Source organism: Ursus americanus, chromosome 4, assembly GCF_024610735.1.
Source record: "Ursus americanus isolate L20-20 chromosome 4, mUrsAme1.1.p, whole genome shotgun sequence".
Lineage (NCBI taxonomy): Eukaryota > Metazoa > Chordata > Mammalia > Carnivora > Ursidae > Ursus > Ursus americanus.
The window spans coordinates 89,566,342-89,581,126 of NC_142130.1; the positions used below are offsets into that span (position 1 = coordinate 89,566,342).

Consider the following 14,785-nt stretch of genomic DNA (forward strand, 5'->3'; position numbering starts at 1 on the left):
GCCGCCCTGCCAACAGCCATCTTGTTACTTTTTGGGGAAAAAAAAAAGGCAGGATCTTGTGAAATTTTATTTACAGAAAATTTACAACTCACGAAGAGCTAAATTGATTTCTTCCCTTTCAAAGCGGTTTCCTGATTGCAATCACATAAATTAAACTCCAGCCCCGAAGAAGTTGCGGGGACCGAGTAATAAATCTCCAAGAAGAGATATGGGGAATCCTTTGAAAGTCTCAAGAACACTGCGGTGAAATGCAAACAGTAAATATCACTAATCTCCTGCCTGAAATGTCCATCCGGAAGGGATTTTTTAAAACTCTATTGGAAAGATGGAAGGAAGAATGTCTCTTTCCTCTCTTTAAGAGTCTACAGTGAAAGTGAAGGGGGAACCAAAAAATGTCACCCAAATGTCCTATTTGCCTCTCCAGGGGGAAAAGCGGGCTGGAACACAGGCTTTGCTGATCTGGCAGGGCCGTTGCTCAACGCTCTGTTGTGACACTATTTTAACTGTCACTGAGGGCTGGGATAGCGCATGTTGCACCAAACCCCTCTGCAAGGTGTTTCCTGGGCTTTGCAGACAGGATGGTTCGGGGGAGGTGCAATCTCTCTTCTTGCGGCGCAGATAAAGCCTTCTATCTTGGAGCGCTGACGCTGTAGATAACACGGTTTCACACCCGCTGCCGAAGCCCGGCTTTCCTAATTGGTAGGTCTTTATTGCTAAAGTCTTTTGTGTGTGTTTTATCAGAGACATTTTATCATCTTTCTCCAAAAGTCCTTTGTCAAGGTCGGCCTTTGAACTTCTTTTGCATATACATTGAATGTGACCAATGATTCAGGGTATGTAAAAAGCTTATCTATAATTCTGAAGAAAGAGGAACCGAGTCATTGATCTTTCTGCCGTAAGAGATCGTCTTAGGGCCTGTGTGTGTGTGTGTGTGTGTGTGTGTGTGTGTGTATGCTCACACTTGGATGCATGTGTGCTGGGGGACAAGAGAGACTGTCTTATTTGTTTTCAAGACATTTTGCAGCACATCATCCCAGGTAAATATTTGATGCCTTTTGTTTTTGTGCTAATTAAATCCTCAAATGCTAAGGGCCGGCTTGTCCTGGATCGTAGGCAGGCCCGATGAGGGCAGGGCTGACATCACCCCCGGCCAACTCCGTCTGCCCTCCTTGTCCCGCTTGTGGGCAGACGGCAGCCACAGTCTTCATAAGACTCTTGCTCTGCTTGCATTTTGTACCGCGCTCCCTGGAACCGAGCAGCCACCCCTGCAGGACCAATTCATGCTTTCTCATGTTACTTGTATCTCCTTTATGGGCAAAACAGATGGACCCCATTTGGATCCCATCAGATAAGTTTGTAACGTCACCCCTCCCCTTTCATTTTTGGCACGTCTCGTGTCCACCCCCAGCCTGCAACTGGGAAAATTGGACTGGAAAGGAGGACAGAGCGGGACAGAGGCAGAGGGTGGCATTCCTCCCTTGGGGCACAGAGGTAGCCTCCTGGTGCCACTCAGGAGCTCTGGGAAGAACGTTCTCATAAAGCCCACATCACATTTCTTTAAAAAAAGAAGAAGAAGAAAGAAAACTAGGTGATGCTCTGTTTGATGTCCTGCCCGTCTCCAGAACTAGGTGTGGAGAGCAGCGAGCTCTTCCGCTGAATCAGGAGGGCTCGCCCTGGGTGACGTCCCAGGCCTCTCTGGCTCTGGCCCCGGCCATCCTCCCTGAGTGTTGATGAGCTGACTGCAGAGTTGGAAAGTATAAAGGAGCAGAGAAATCTTTGCAAGATTCAAACCTGATCTTTAGGATGGTGGGTCCTCGCACCAAACTGTCTCGGGTCACCCCATGTCTTTCTCTTTTCCTTCATCCTACTCTTCCCCCTTTTTGAAACTATTCCATGCCAAGTTGTGAGAGGGCCAGCATGCAGTGTTTTGTGACCCATAGGCCGCGGTGGACATCGAAACGAGGCAACAGATTCAGCTTTTTTTTTAATTTTAATTTTTTTTATTATATTATGTTAGTCACCATACTGTACATCCCCGGTTTCCGATGTAAAGTTCGATGGTTCATTAGTTGCGTATAACACCCAGTGCACCATGCAATACGTGTCCTCCTTACTACCCATCACCGGTCTATCCCAGATTCAGTTTTAAACAGATCAAGATTTCCGTAACCTGGCTCTGGGATCAGCTTCTGCAAACCAGCACCAACGCCTGCCTTCTTCACGGCCTAGCGCCCTCTTCCCTGCGGGCGCTGGGACGTCCCACTCCCTCTCTGTCTGCCATCCTGGGAAACCAAAGCTGCCATTTGTGGGCCTGAGTCATGGCTTGTGGCTCCCCGGTGTCTGGTGAGCAGGCAAAGGGCTACACTTCTCTTGCCCCCCCCCCCCCCGCCCGCAATGGCTGGAGTGCTCAAGGCTCTCCCAGCTCTTATTTTTCTTCTTTTTGTAATTTCCTGATCGAATCATCAATGATGGAGATCATTTTCAAAACTTTTTTTTTTTTTTTTTTTTTTCTGGTGGGGAATTCATTTAGGCTTCTGGGAACTAAGAACAAATGAACTGTCTTTCCAAAGTCAACAACTGCATAATGAAAGCTAAATGCAAACGCAGAAGTCCCTCTCACCCTTTGTCCTCTCTCTCACTAGCCCTTGACACTAGAGTGAAGCCCCCCCTTTCCCACGGGAGCCCAGCAATTGCTCTGAAAGCACTGGACAGAGAGAGCCCTCTGCCCACTGGCCGGCACGCACCCTGGCCAGCCCCGGGCACTCCGGGGGCGGGGTGCTGCTTGCTCGTGAGTCCTACACTGGTCAGGACTCCTACTGTGCATGTTAGCAGCTTATCTCAATATTGCATAAACTGCAAAACAAGACCTCTGAGGAGGGCATGGAAAAGCCTTTTGGACTTTCTGGGGCAGGGGAACTCTCAGACTGGGGCTGTGGGGGAAGGGGATGCTTCCTGATTTAACTCACGGGATGGAGAGTAGGTGTTCCATAAATGTTTGCTCAACAAAAGTTGGTAGAGTCAGTATCAAAAACACATTTCTGGGGCTGACGGAGGGAATAAAGATGATGTTGACAATCGTAACAACCAGTGTCTATGAAAACAGACAGCTTGCCTATAGCAGCCCTGCGAGGGGTATCTTAGTCTTGATCAGATCAGTGAGGCACAGAGAGATAGGGAGACCTGTCAAGGTCATGCACCTGCAGTCCCGTTTGGATCCATGCTCCGATGGAGGAGAGGCTGCAGTCTGGTTGGTGTTGGGCTTTTCAGTGGGGAGAACGGGTAGTAGCCCCTCTAGCCAGCCCCACTGCAGGCTGGTCCACAGAGACGCGTGTGCATTGGATCATGTCTCTCCTCTAACCAAACTCTGTGAGGGCTTTCCAGGAGACCTGCCCAGCCACCACTCTGCCCTCACAGAGCACCTGTGCCCCTCAGCCTGCTCTGCCACGGCCTCCATCCTGTCCTTCAGATACTCCAAGCTCTTCCTGCCTCAGGACCTTTTTCCCCATGGCTGCCCGCATGTCATCTGTTAAAGCAACAGTTAAACTAACCCTACTCCCTGTCCCTGCACCGTCCCTCTATCAACCCCCACACACTGATTTACTCTCATCATTGCATCTGTCCTATTTAATTTCTGTGTTTACTTATTTATTGTCTGCTTCCACCCTTCAAGGCAATGGGTGCTGCAAGGGAGAAACTTGGTCCTGTTCATTTCTGGAGAGCTCCCAGTATCCAGAAAAGTGCTTATAACTGTGTAGATTCTCAATAAATACTTTCTATGAATGAATGAATGAATGAATGAATGAACGAACTTTAGCTGCCACCTCCTCTCCAGCCTGTTGTCCCCTGAGTCAGCCCACATATCTCAGAGGGAAGAGATAACTGTTCCAGGTGTTGAATAATGAAAAACAAAAAACAACAAAAAAAAAACCGACCACAACCAAAAAACCCACCAAAAACAAACTTCCCTTTGCAACTTGCTGTTTAAATCACTGGGTTCCAGTAAGTCTCAGAGCCTGCGGAACCTCCCCTCTGTTTTGCCACTCTTGGTGCCTTGAAGGCTTTGGAAGTTGATGGGGTCAATAACCTAAGAAGGAACCTCAGAGTTTCGGGCACACTGATGACCAGGACTGGGCCGGGTAGCAGGAGCCTGCTTCCTAAAGCAGTTTCTGATACTTTGGTTATGCAAATGTATGGCTTTTCTCACTCAGATGGTTCACATTTCTGGCCAAATCAAAACCAAAGAAACACAGGGAGGAAGACTCATCCCTAGGACCCCTGGTCCCAGTGCCCCCCACCTCTGTGCCCCCCCCCCCCCTTATTTGGCAACTGCAGAAGACTGTTCCCATGGCTCTCCTGGTCTTCGGGGTGCAGGCGAAGAGGAACAGGAAGGGATTCTCTCCACATCTGGGAAATCCACGTCTGATGTGTTTCTGAAACTTCAAGTCAGTCTTAAATTGTTCCCAGGTGTCTAGGACGTTTATGGATGAGTGTGACCGGTTTGGGCTACATCTTGCTTGTCGGTGGCAACTGGGGATGGGAGAAGCCCCTGGCCTCGGGGCCACACCTGCCTGGCCCACTCTAGGCTGCAGGCAGGCATAGAACTGGCAGGTGCAGGAGGGAGCAGTGGGCTTTGCATGAGCATTTTCTGGGATGAGCGGGGCTCCAGGAAAGGAAGAAAGCTTATAGGGCTCTGACTCAGGGCTGCCCAGCTACAGATGAATGGAGTCATGCAGATGGGGGCAGATTTTCTGCAGCCCTTCTCCGAAGAGATGTGTGTGTCTGTTCGACAGGCCAGGCCTGACAGTATCATTGCTGGGCCAGCACTGAGAAGCACCAGCAAGCTCCCGAGGCCCCCAACACTGCATCACGTTTTCTCTCTCTATTTGCCTTTTTGGGGGGGCCCTTCAATTTTGCACTGTTTTCAACTAGGCTTCAGGGAAGAATGCATAGTTCGCACTACCCCATGACACAGGGCTTCGGTTTGGGGTGGGGGTGGGGGCCCTTACGTTGTATTCTTTAATAATTCACATAGCAGCATTGTAGGGCTACGCTTAACTGCTTCCTAAAAGTGATGAATTGATTTTCTGACATATCAGTTAACAACGTATTAGACTGACACAAGGTTGTGTTTGGGCTTTAGGGTGGACCCAAGGACTGGATGGATCACATTCACCCCAGAGTTTAGCTTCAGAGACTCTAAAAATATGCCGCCGAAAAGGAAGAGCTTTTTACATGGAGTGTTGTCTAAAAATCTAAACCATATGTCCTTTCCGGGCCTGTCAATGGGGTAAAATATAGGTTCGAGGATGTGTAGCTGTTCAGACATCGAACGTTCAAGAGGCATGAAATAACCTAACTGGTACTCAATCCGCTCAAGACTCTGGAAGAAAAGTCACCACGGCTTTTCCAGAGAATCCTCTCAGTCGGTGCGTAGCAGGAGAAATGCCATCAAAACATGGTTTGCTGAGGACTCTGGGAAGAGGCAGACCACTCTGCATAGAGCGGTCCTCTCCTGGCAGGCTGGCTCTTCTCGTAGCTGAGTTTGCAAGATCCGTTCACTGCTGCCTGTGATGGAAGGAGTCTCCACAGGGAGGCTTCCCATCAACGAGGCAGACTTTATTAATGGGGACATTAAGACACAGACTAGTTAAGTGGCTTGCCCTAGGTCATGCAGTGAGTCAGTGAAGTGCTGGAAACAAGGACTTCCTGACATCTTGGCCTCTGTACGGATTCCTGTGACCACGGTCTGTGGCAAGCATGGCGTCACATTAAATGCATTTACCTGCCAAGGGGTCGCCATGTTTATTTGAACACCTAGTGTGCCCACTATATAAAACTCCTTAGAGTAAACGTTTAGGGCTGCAGTGTTTCTTTCCTGCTCCTGATGCTGCCTGCCCCATGGAGGGGACCCCGGGAAGGCATTGCCCTGGCCTCTTCTTCCTGCCTTAACTGGTGCATTGGTGAGTGTGGGAAAAGGACGTAGCCAGGAACCCTCAGGAGGAGGGAGAGAAGGGGGCCAAGTTCCCAGACCACCAGGTCCTCCTCCCAGACACATTCTGGGCTGTGTCTTGGTGTGGTATGTTTGAGGTCCAGCGCTGGTTCAGTGGTGCCCGAGGCAGACGAGCAAGTCTGGCTGCTTTTGGAGTTCAGTGTTAGGAAGCGTACTGTTGCTCCATGTCTGAGCCCCATTCCACAATCTGGCTTTAGCCTCGCGATAGAGCTGGCCACTGGAGCTGCCTATGTCCCCCTCCTTTTGTCTATCTCTGAATTGATTCAGAATCCAGAAGGGCCACCTCTTATTGAACCGGCTTCAATCTTCAGCATCCACAAAGACACCTGAGCATAAAGCAATAAAGCTGGGACACGCGGTGACAGGAGAGCAAGCCCACTTGAACTTCACAGAGAGCTGAGGCTGGCTTCCTGGCTGGGCTACTTCCCTTCGGCTGCTCAATTAATCTGTTCCCTGAATTACAGATCGGGGATAATTCCTCCTTTCCAGCTCTGTTAGGAGGATTAAATGAGATATGCGATGAGACAATGGTTAGACTGCGTTTAGCCCATCTGTTGTCAATCAATGGGACTTGACCCACTTTCTGTTGCAAAGCACCAGAAGAAAGACATATAAAAGTACTTAAATACCTTAAAACATTTCCCTATTTTTGCTACGTTACTTTTCAGTAATTTGAGAACACCTTACGTTCTAACACTTCTGAAGAGGAAACTGCAGTGAAGAAGTGAAGGACCGCGGGCACAGCAGGAGAGAAGGCAGTGAACCCTTTAAGATGAAGGAGTGGAGAAACACCTCACAGGTGAAGTCCACACTCTTCGCGAATCTGGTCCTGCTGACAGCCATACTCGACATTCCCTTGGTCATTATTTGAGTTACCAGTCCTTCCTCCTTGCTTAGCCCAACCCGACTGGGCATAAAGACTCCTGTTCATAGCACCTGCTTTAAATGGGTGGGCAGTAAGGGGAGCAGCATTTTAAATCATCACAGAAACATTATATGCAAATGCAAAGTGTTCCGATTGATATGCCCAAGACTATCGCCATCCTGCCTATTACCGTGTTTGTTGTTTCTTGGCAAAGTGGAAGGTGTTGTCAGACCAGAGACAGAAGTACAAGGGATCAATATTGTTTGGGTAACTCATTTTAGAACCGTCTTCAAATTTTAACACTTGCAAATTCCATTTTTCTAGGTCAGTGTTATTTTGCTGACATGGAGAACAAACGTTAACATTATAAAAATATGAAGACAAGTGTCCTCAGGGGCCTGAAGTATTGACTACCAACAGCCTCTTCACATTCTTAATCTTGGGAAGTAAAAAGCTTTTACCCAGAGAGGTAGGTTGTCTTCTTTACTTTTTAAAAGTATGGTAACAAGAGGGGCGCCTGGGTGGCGCAGTCGTTAAAGCGTCTGCCTTCGGCTCAGGGCGTGATCCCGGCGTTCCGGGATCGAGTCCCACATCGGGCTCCTCGGCTGGGAGCCTGCTTCTTCCTCTCCCACTCCCCTTGCTGTGTTCCCTCTCTCACTGGCTGTCTCTCTGTCACATAAATAAAATAAAATCTTTAAAAAAAAAAAAAAAAAAGTATGGTAACAAGAGACCCAAGGCAGATTCAATAATGCATATTCTGAAAGTTGTTCAGGTAAAGAATAGACGAGATTTTGTAGGGGAAGTGGGGAAGGTGACATGAATTATTTACCGTGGCTCTAGAGATGGAGGAAAAGTCTCAGGATTTTGCTGAAGTCACTGATTGATTTTCTGACACAAGTGAAACGCAACTCAAGTGGCCCGTTGGTATTATACCGCTGACACAGGACCCCCCGTGGAACGCAGAGCTGCATTTCAGGGGCTAGAAGTTTGTATCTCTGGGGTGGCGGGGGAGAGGTGGTGATTTTTGTTGCCCTATAGTTAATACGTCCTATAAAGTTCTCGAAGTCATCAACAAGATAAGAATTCCAGGTTCAAGTAATGAAATGTAAGCATTTCCCTTGTGCAAACACCCATCGAAGCCATCCTTGGAGAGGAAGAGTGGATGAAGGCACAGCCCCACATCCTTAACGAATGCCCAGGCTCGTAGGGGTGGCAGCCAAATACTGACAACTGGACACGGAATGCAATGAATGCAGTCATGGAGATACAAACCACGTGTTGGGGGGCACAAGAAAGGGGAGGGAGGAGTTCCATCTGGAAAGGTTGGGGAGCCCTGAGGAGGAGACGGTGGGAGGAGTGCATCTGGAGGGAGTGGAGGGTTTGGGAAGAGAATTTAGGATAGTTCTCTGACCCGAGCAAAGGGAGCAGGGAAGCACAGAGGATGTTCTGGAATGGTGCATGCGGGATGCCACAGCAGCACGCACCAGCACGGGGAGGAGGCCCAGGCGGGACGTGGGGCTGCAGGGAGGCCGGCCTCAGTAAGGGGCAGCGTTTACGGAGCACTGACTGCGGGCTGCCAGGCCCTGAATCGGTCCTGTATGCGTATTAGCTAATTGAATACTCACAACAATTCTTTGAGAAAGGCAGCATGTTTTTCTAATTTTATACATAAAATAGCAGGTTTCTATAAGGTCAATAATATACCCAACGGCACCCAGACAGCCAGTGGCGGAGCTGGGACCGATTCAAGGCTGTGGACAGCCAAGCCCCCGCTCTGAATGCATGCTGTTTCCTGTACAGTACTGCCCTCTCACTGAGTCTGTCGCTAAGGGGTTTGGGGACCTCCTTCCCAGAGGCAGGTGGACACCGTTACAGGCAGCATGGTCCTAAGCACAACCACGCTTCAGGGACCGTGTCAGGGATCAGTGAGAAGGACGAGCTTGAGATGGCTGAGGTTGGAAGCCTATCAACCCATTAGGAGATCTGGCAGTCACCTTGGGGAGGGGGCTGTGGCCTCCAGGAAAGAGGAGGCAGATGGAGAGGATGAGGTGGGAGAGAAGACTCAGAACTTTGGAACTAGACAGTGGGGCGAGGCATAGTCTGGGGGACGGCAGATGGACAAAACCCATGTTACGAATCCTTAAGTGGCCTTTGGTTTAACTAAAAGACGTAGAATTCAATGTTAACATCCTGCATTCTAATTCTGAGTGCATGAACCCTTGGTTCTTCGGCAGTAAAAAAACGTCGGACAGAGTTGAGACCAAAATCAGACCAAGGACACCTCTACTGAGTGAGAAATGTAATGTAAATGGTGGCATCCCTTGATATCTCTCTCTTTCTTGGCAGAAGTATCTCAAGAAGACAGACAGATGCAAAGGTGGGCAGACACAGAAAGGCAATGAGAGAGAAAGCCGAGAGCGTTTAGCCCTCATGTCGGAGTGGGTATGCAGCCCGGCTCAGGACAAGAAAGGCAAACCACTCACCATCACTGGAACTTGGAATTAATGTGTACAATGGCTCAACTGGACTCCAGACACATAAGCAGAAGAATAAAGGATGCTTATAAAGGCCTTGGCTTTTACCCAAGTTATGATGCTATGTCAAGGTCAAGCTGATGTGCAAATAAGCAGAGTTTTTCCCATGGGGGTGCTCATGAGATGGGAAACACAGGGGATGACGACAACTTTCACCTTGAAAAACTCTTGGGGAGATTTCTCAACATGGGTTTACGACAACCATCCTCTCTGGCCTAGGAGTTGAACACAATCTGGCTCATCACCAGCGTGCCGGATCAGCATGTGAGCTCAGGGAAGCGGTTTCCCCAGTCGTGGGGGGTATGTGGAAGGATCTATGTCTATTGGGTTATTTTAAAGATTTGCTTATTTTATGGATAGTACTCTCCTATGGATGTCTTGCTTGTATTCTTTTTTGAAGAAATATCATGGCTTTATAATCACGAGGGCATACTGTAAATCTTTCACCTATTTAATAAATTACATGAAATAAGATGCATTGTATATGTATATATATATATACACACACATATATATAAAATTACAATGTATTGATTCTGAGTATTTTGAGATATACTCTAATGCTTAGAATATGCCAGAGACTGTTGCAATATAACAATTCATTATAAATTAATATGTCAATTCCTTTCCCACCGATGCTATGAGCTCGGTATTATTATTACCATCCATATTTTATTGATGAGGAAACTGAGGCACAGAGCTGTTGATTAACTTGCTTACAGTCACCCAACTAGCAGAGCTGGGATTTGTACCTAGACATTTTGACTCCAGAGCACATACTTTTTTTTTTTTTTAAGGTTTTATTTATTTATTTGAGAGAGAGAGAGAGACAGATAGATGGAGAGAGCGTGATCGGGGGGAGAGGCAGAGGAAGAGGGACAAACAGACTCCCTGCTGAGCATGGAACCCAACACAGGTCTCCATCCCAGGACCCTGGGATCATGATCCGAGCCAAAGGCAGATGCTTAACTGGCTGAGTCACCCAGGCGCCCCCGGGGCACATACTCTTAATCTCCTGAAGTGCCCACTCTTTATGTGAATTTGCAAGTTTAGTCTTTGAAAAGTGATGACCATGGAGCAAAGGGACCTCTGCTCTAGTGACCAGCGAGGACCCGGAGAAGCAGACTCATTTAGGATTACCTTCGTCATCTATGTCTTTTTGCTGGAGACCAGATAAGGGATCTACCCAGTTTTTGTGACTCCTTGAGCTACTGGCCCGCTATACTATTTTACCAGCTTTGCATGAAAGCCCCCCTTGTACCACCGGCCTGTTCTTTGCTTCAGTGGGTCTGGTGCGCTGCCCTCACTCCTCAGGGGCTTGCTCTTTACCACATACCTGGCGTGCACCCAGCACGCCTGACTCTTCCGGGGGAAAATGATCTACCAAATTAGCATGGAGATAAAAATACTTCCTTCTTCGATTGGGTGGTCTCCCTATAGAACTGAAACAAAATTAGACCCAGGAAGTGGCAGGTATTTTGGAAACAGATGCTTGATAATGGAGTATTATTAGACTCAGTGCTTTGGCCCTAAACAAGCTTTGTCCACCTTTAGGAAAGACTGTTTCAGATGAAACTTTTGAGATGTGAATCAAATCGTAAAGAGAATGTATGCATTCTGAATTAGTGTTATATTTTTGGAACATACTTGAGACATAGATTTAAGTTTTGGTTCATTCAACACATTGTTATGAGCTGGGGTACCTGGCCAGGCACTGTTTTAGGAACTTGAATGAGAACAGTGGCCATAGCAGCAAATACCTCTTCTTTGGGAAGGCTGACCTGGGTTTGGGTTCAGATGAAAAAATCTAAAGGAATTCAAGTTCTATGTCTCACGTGTGGACAAAACAAAATGACCATATTGTCAAAGACAAAAATGCCCTTCATCTTTGGAAACTTGCTTTCGCACCATTGTACCAATTTTGAGGATTCTCAGCTCTTTCTTTCCATGGATATATTTTAGTATCTTAGCACATTCTATGGCTTCATCCCCAGCCTCTTTTATAAATGTCGGCTACGTTTAGTGTTTTCTTAGACCTCAATGAAAGCTTTCCCCAAGACCCCAGGCTCCGCTCCTTCTAATGTAAATTATGACCAAGTCATCATGGGTGGTGAGTGTCCCCAGGTTCTGGCCAAAGAGATGAAGCAAGAATGAAAGCGCTTGTACCCAAATGATGTTGGTAGTCCAAAATGTGTCTGTTTTAATCATATCATCAAGAAAGCGCCATGGTCTTGGGGCACCTTGGTGGCTCAGTTGGTCAAATGTCGGACTCTTGACTTCAGCTCAGGTCATGATCTCAGGTCGTGAGCTCGAGCCCCACATTGGGCTCTGCAGTCAAGTGGGGGTCTGCTTGAGACTATCTCCCTCTGCCCCTTCCCGCTAAAATAAATAAATAAAAGGGCCATGGTCCAAAGGATATAAAAACAAGATATTAAAGAGATATTGGCACTCTTATGTTCATTGCAGCATTATTTATAATAGCAAGATGAGGAAACAATCTAAGTAACTATCCACGGATGAATGATAAAGAAGATGTGAGATGTAAATAACATATGTATGAAATGGAATATTATTCAGCCATGAAAAAGAAAGAATCTGCCACTTGCAACAACATGGATGGACCTTGAAGGCATTATGCTAAATGAAATAAGATAAACAAAAAGACAAATACAGTATACATAATTTATATGTAAAATTTTTAAAAAGACCAAATTCATAGAAACAGAGAGTGGAAATGTGGTTGCCAGGGGTTGGGGGTTGGGAGGAGATAGGGAGAGTTTGTAAAAGGGTGCACACTTTCAGCTACAGGATAAATAAAGTAGAAGGATCTAAAAAAAAAGAATGAAAGCACTTGAGGCTCTTGTACCACCTGCTAAGGGAAAACTTTCCACCAGAAACACGTGAAGAAATTTGCTAATTTTAGACCAAACGGAACAGTCAGTAAAAAGCCTACATGAGCATTTCCCACTTTCCTATTATTTAGGCTGTACCTAATTACATTCCTGGGCACACCTGCTTTTCCAGGAGACATATCCCTAAGTGAGGGGTTCTGCAATGTGTGCACTGGTTAGAAAGGGGGGGAGAAGAGCTGTTCTTTACCATTCCTGGGTGGGCAGGAAAGGTTTTTATTGTATTTTATTTTATTTTATCTATTATGATATGTTAGTCACCATAAAGTACATCATTAGCTTTTGATGTTGTGTTCCATGATTCATTGTTTGCGTGTAACCCCCAGTGCTCCACGCAGGGATAAAGAAGATGTGGTCCATACATACAATGAAACATGACTCAGCTGTCAGAAAGGATGACTACCCAACGTTTGCTTTAGCTGGAGAGGTTTTGAGCAGTGGTGATACCAGAGACACCTTCCCAAAGGAGGAACCCATGAGATGAGCCGTCCCTGGGCTAGGTACTTGACACACGCTATTCTGTGCGAGTCTCTCTATAGTTGAAAGAAGTAGGTACTTTACTGTCCCTAAATTACAGATAGGGAATCAAGGCTTGGAGAGATTAAGTAATTTGTCCAAGGTTGCACACCTAGTAAGCAACATACCACTTTGTAGCTTTTAACTGCTCCATCATACTGGTCTTTGGAACAGGAACTGACAAGGTAGGGGAGAGGAGCGGTGCGGGGCATTCCAGGAGGAGGAAGCAGTGAGCTGGACACACGGACTGGTGAAGAAGCATAGAGGAATTTGGAAAACTGCAAGTCATCCTCTCCAAGTGGTTTAAAAAGAGGGTTACTGCACTTGTCTGCTAGACACCCCCAGTGGTTAGGCCTGGAGATGAGTCCCCTGTTTCCCATCTGTTCCTCATCATCCTTCTAAGTAGGAGGGCACCAGGGGCACCCAGAGACACTGGGCACTAGGAACCCACAGGATGTTTTCTGCCTAGTTTGGGTCCCTGTTGCTTTGAAGATTCTAGCATACACAGATGGGAAACATCAAAATCATTTTTGCTGCATAAATAGGTTACTACCATTGATTTAATGCTTATTGTAAACCAAGCACTAGTCTAAGTACTTCACTTGGATTAACATTCTACCTCTTCACAACAACTCTTAGATGTGGGTTCCACGATCATTCTATTTAATTAATTAACTAATTAATTAATTTTTCAGTAAGCTCTGTACCCATCATGGGGCTTGAACTCATGCTCTACCCACTGAGCCAGCCGGGCTCCCCATGATCGTTCTATTTTACAGAGGAGGAAAACGAATCCCAGGGAAGATAAGAATTTGTTTATGGTAACAGAGCTAGGAATTGGCAGGGCCATGATTTGAAGTATATGGAGGTCCAAAAAATTGTAGATGGTCATTATCAATGTCCTACTATGAGTCAGACCCTAAATGTCGCCTTCGTCTCAGCGTGATGCGATGAGGTTCTTGTTTTGCCCTCTGTGAGACCCCGTTAGGACAGGTGGCTGTGTGGTTCAGTGTGCTCCGAAAGCAAAGTAAAGACTATTGAGGACCCAGGAGCTGTTAATTCCCTTTCATCTTGTGCAACAGTAAAGATGAAATATCTATATTTAAATTGTATTCTTCAAGAGATGGGCTGTCACTGTCCGTTAGCTTTGTGGTTACCATTTCTTTCCAGTTCACAACTGGACTTCTGAAGAAGCTGACTGGGGATCCTGCTCACCCTAAGAGTCAGTTATATTCCTTTTTAAATTGTGATGTCATGAAAACCTGTGACAGGTTTTAAAGAGTCAGATTTGATCACAAAATGAAATTCTAATTATAGTTGTTACGAAAAAAAAATAAAACAAAATCCACGCCCCACAACCTAGTTAAGTTTATAAACCTAGATGTCCCATGGGAATTCGAAGTACCCATGTGCAAGGCTGAACTTGGCGCCAGCCCCATCCCTACTGCATTTCTTCTGTTCCTTATTTCTATGAGCAATTCTGTCACCCATCACTCAAGGGAGAAATCTCAAGTCTTTCTTTCCCAACATTGCAACCTTGTCAAAGAGGGAAAACTCTCGTCTTTGTGGTTGGTTTGTGTCCATTATCTTCTTCCTACCACCAATGTTTCTTTTGCCTGCTCATAAGCTCTCTAGACTTGACTTAGGATATTCCCAGCATCTGGACTTGGCACCACCTTTCCATCTTCCATGACGCTGCTAAACCGTGTCTCTCAAATTCAAATCTGAACTTATTTCCCCGCCTGAAATCTTTCTCTAGTCCCCCTGCCGGGAGGCCCTGCTCTCTGGGGCTTCTGTCCACACCTCCTGCCTCCCTCCTCTTGAATCTGATGCTCTTGTTCTATGGACTCTTTTGTGTTTCCTCAACACGTGAGGCCATTTCACAAGGGCCTTCACTCGCGGTGACTCCCCATGATGTGTTTTGTCCCTTGCCCTGTGATGACTCACTTTT

The 14,785-nt window shown here is 46.7% G+C and overlaps 1 protein-coding gene and 1 long non-coding RNA gene across 5 annotated transcripts in view; one reads left to right on the plus strand and one right to left on the minus strand.

The window, feature by feature from the left end:
* RUNX1 (RUNX family transcription factor 1) overlaps positions 1–14,785 on the minus strand; it is a 243,461-nt gene that overhangs the window by 110,339 nt on the left and 118,337 nt on the right. The gene's annotated exons all lie outside the window — the stretch shown is intronic.
* On the plus strand, positions 549–9,600 carry LOC123784226 (uncharacterized). Its single transcript, XR_006777422.2, has 4 exons — positions 549–699; positions 6,679–6,809; positions 7,200–7,344; positions 9,222–9,600. It is a non-coding gene; the product is annotated as an uncharacterized LOC123784226 (long non-coding RNA).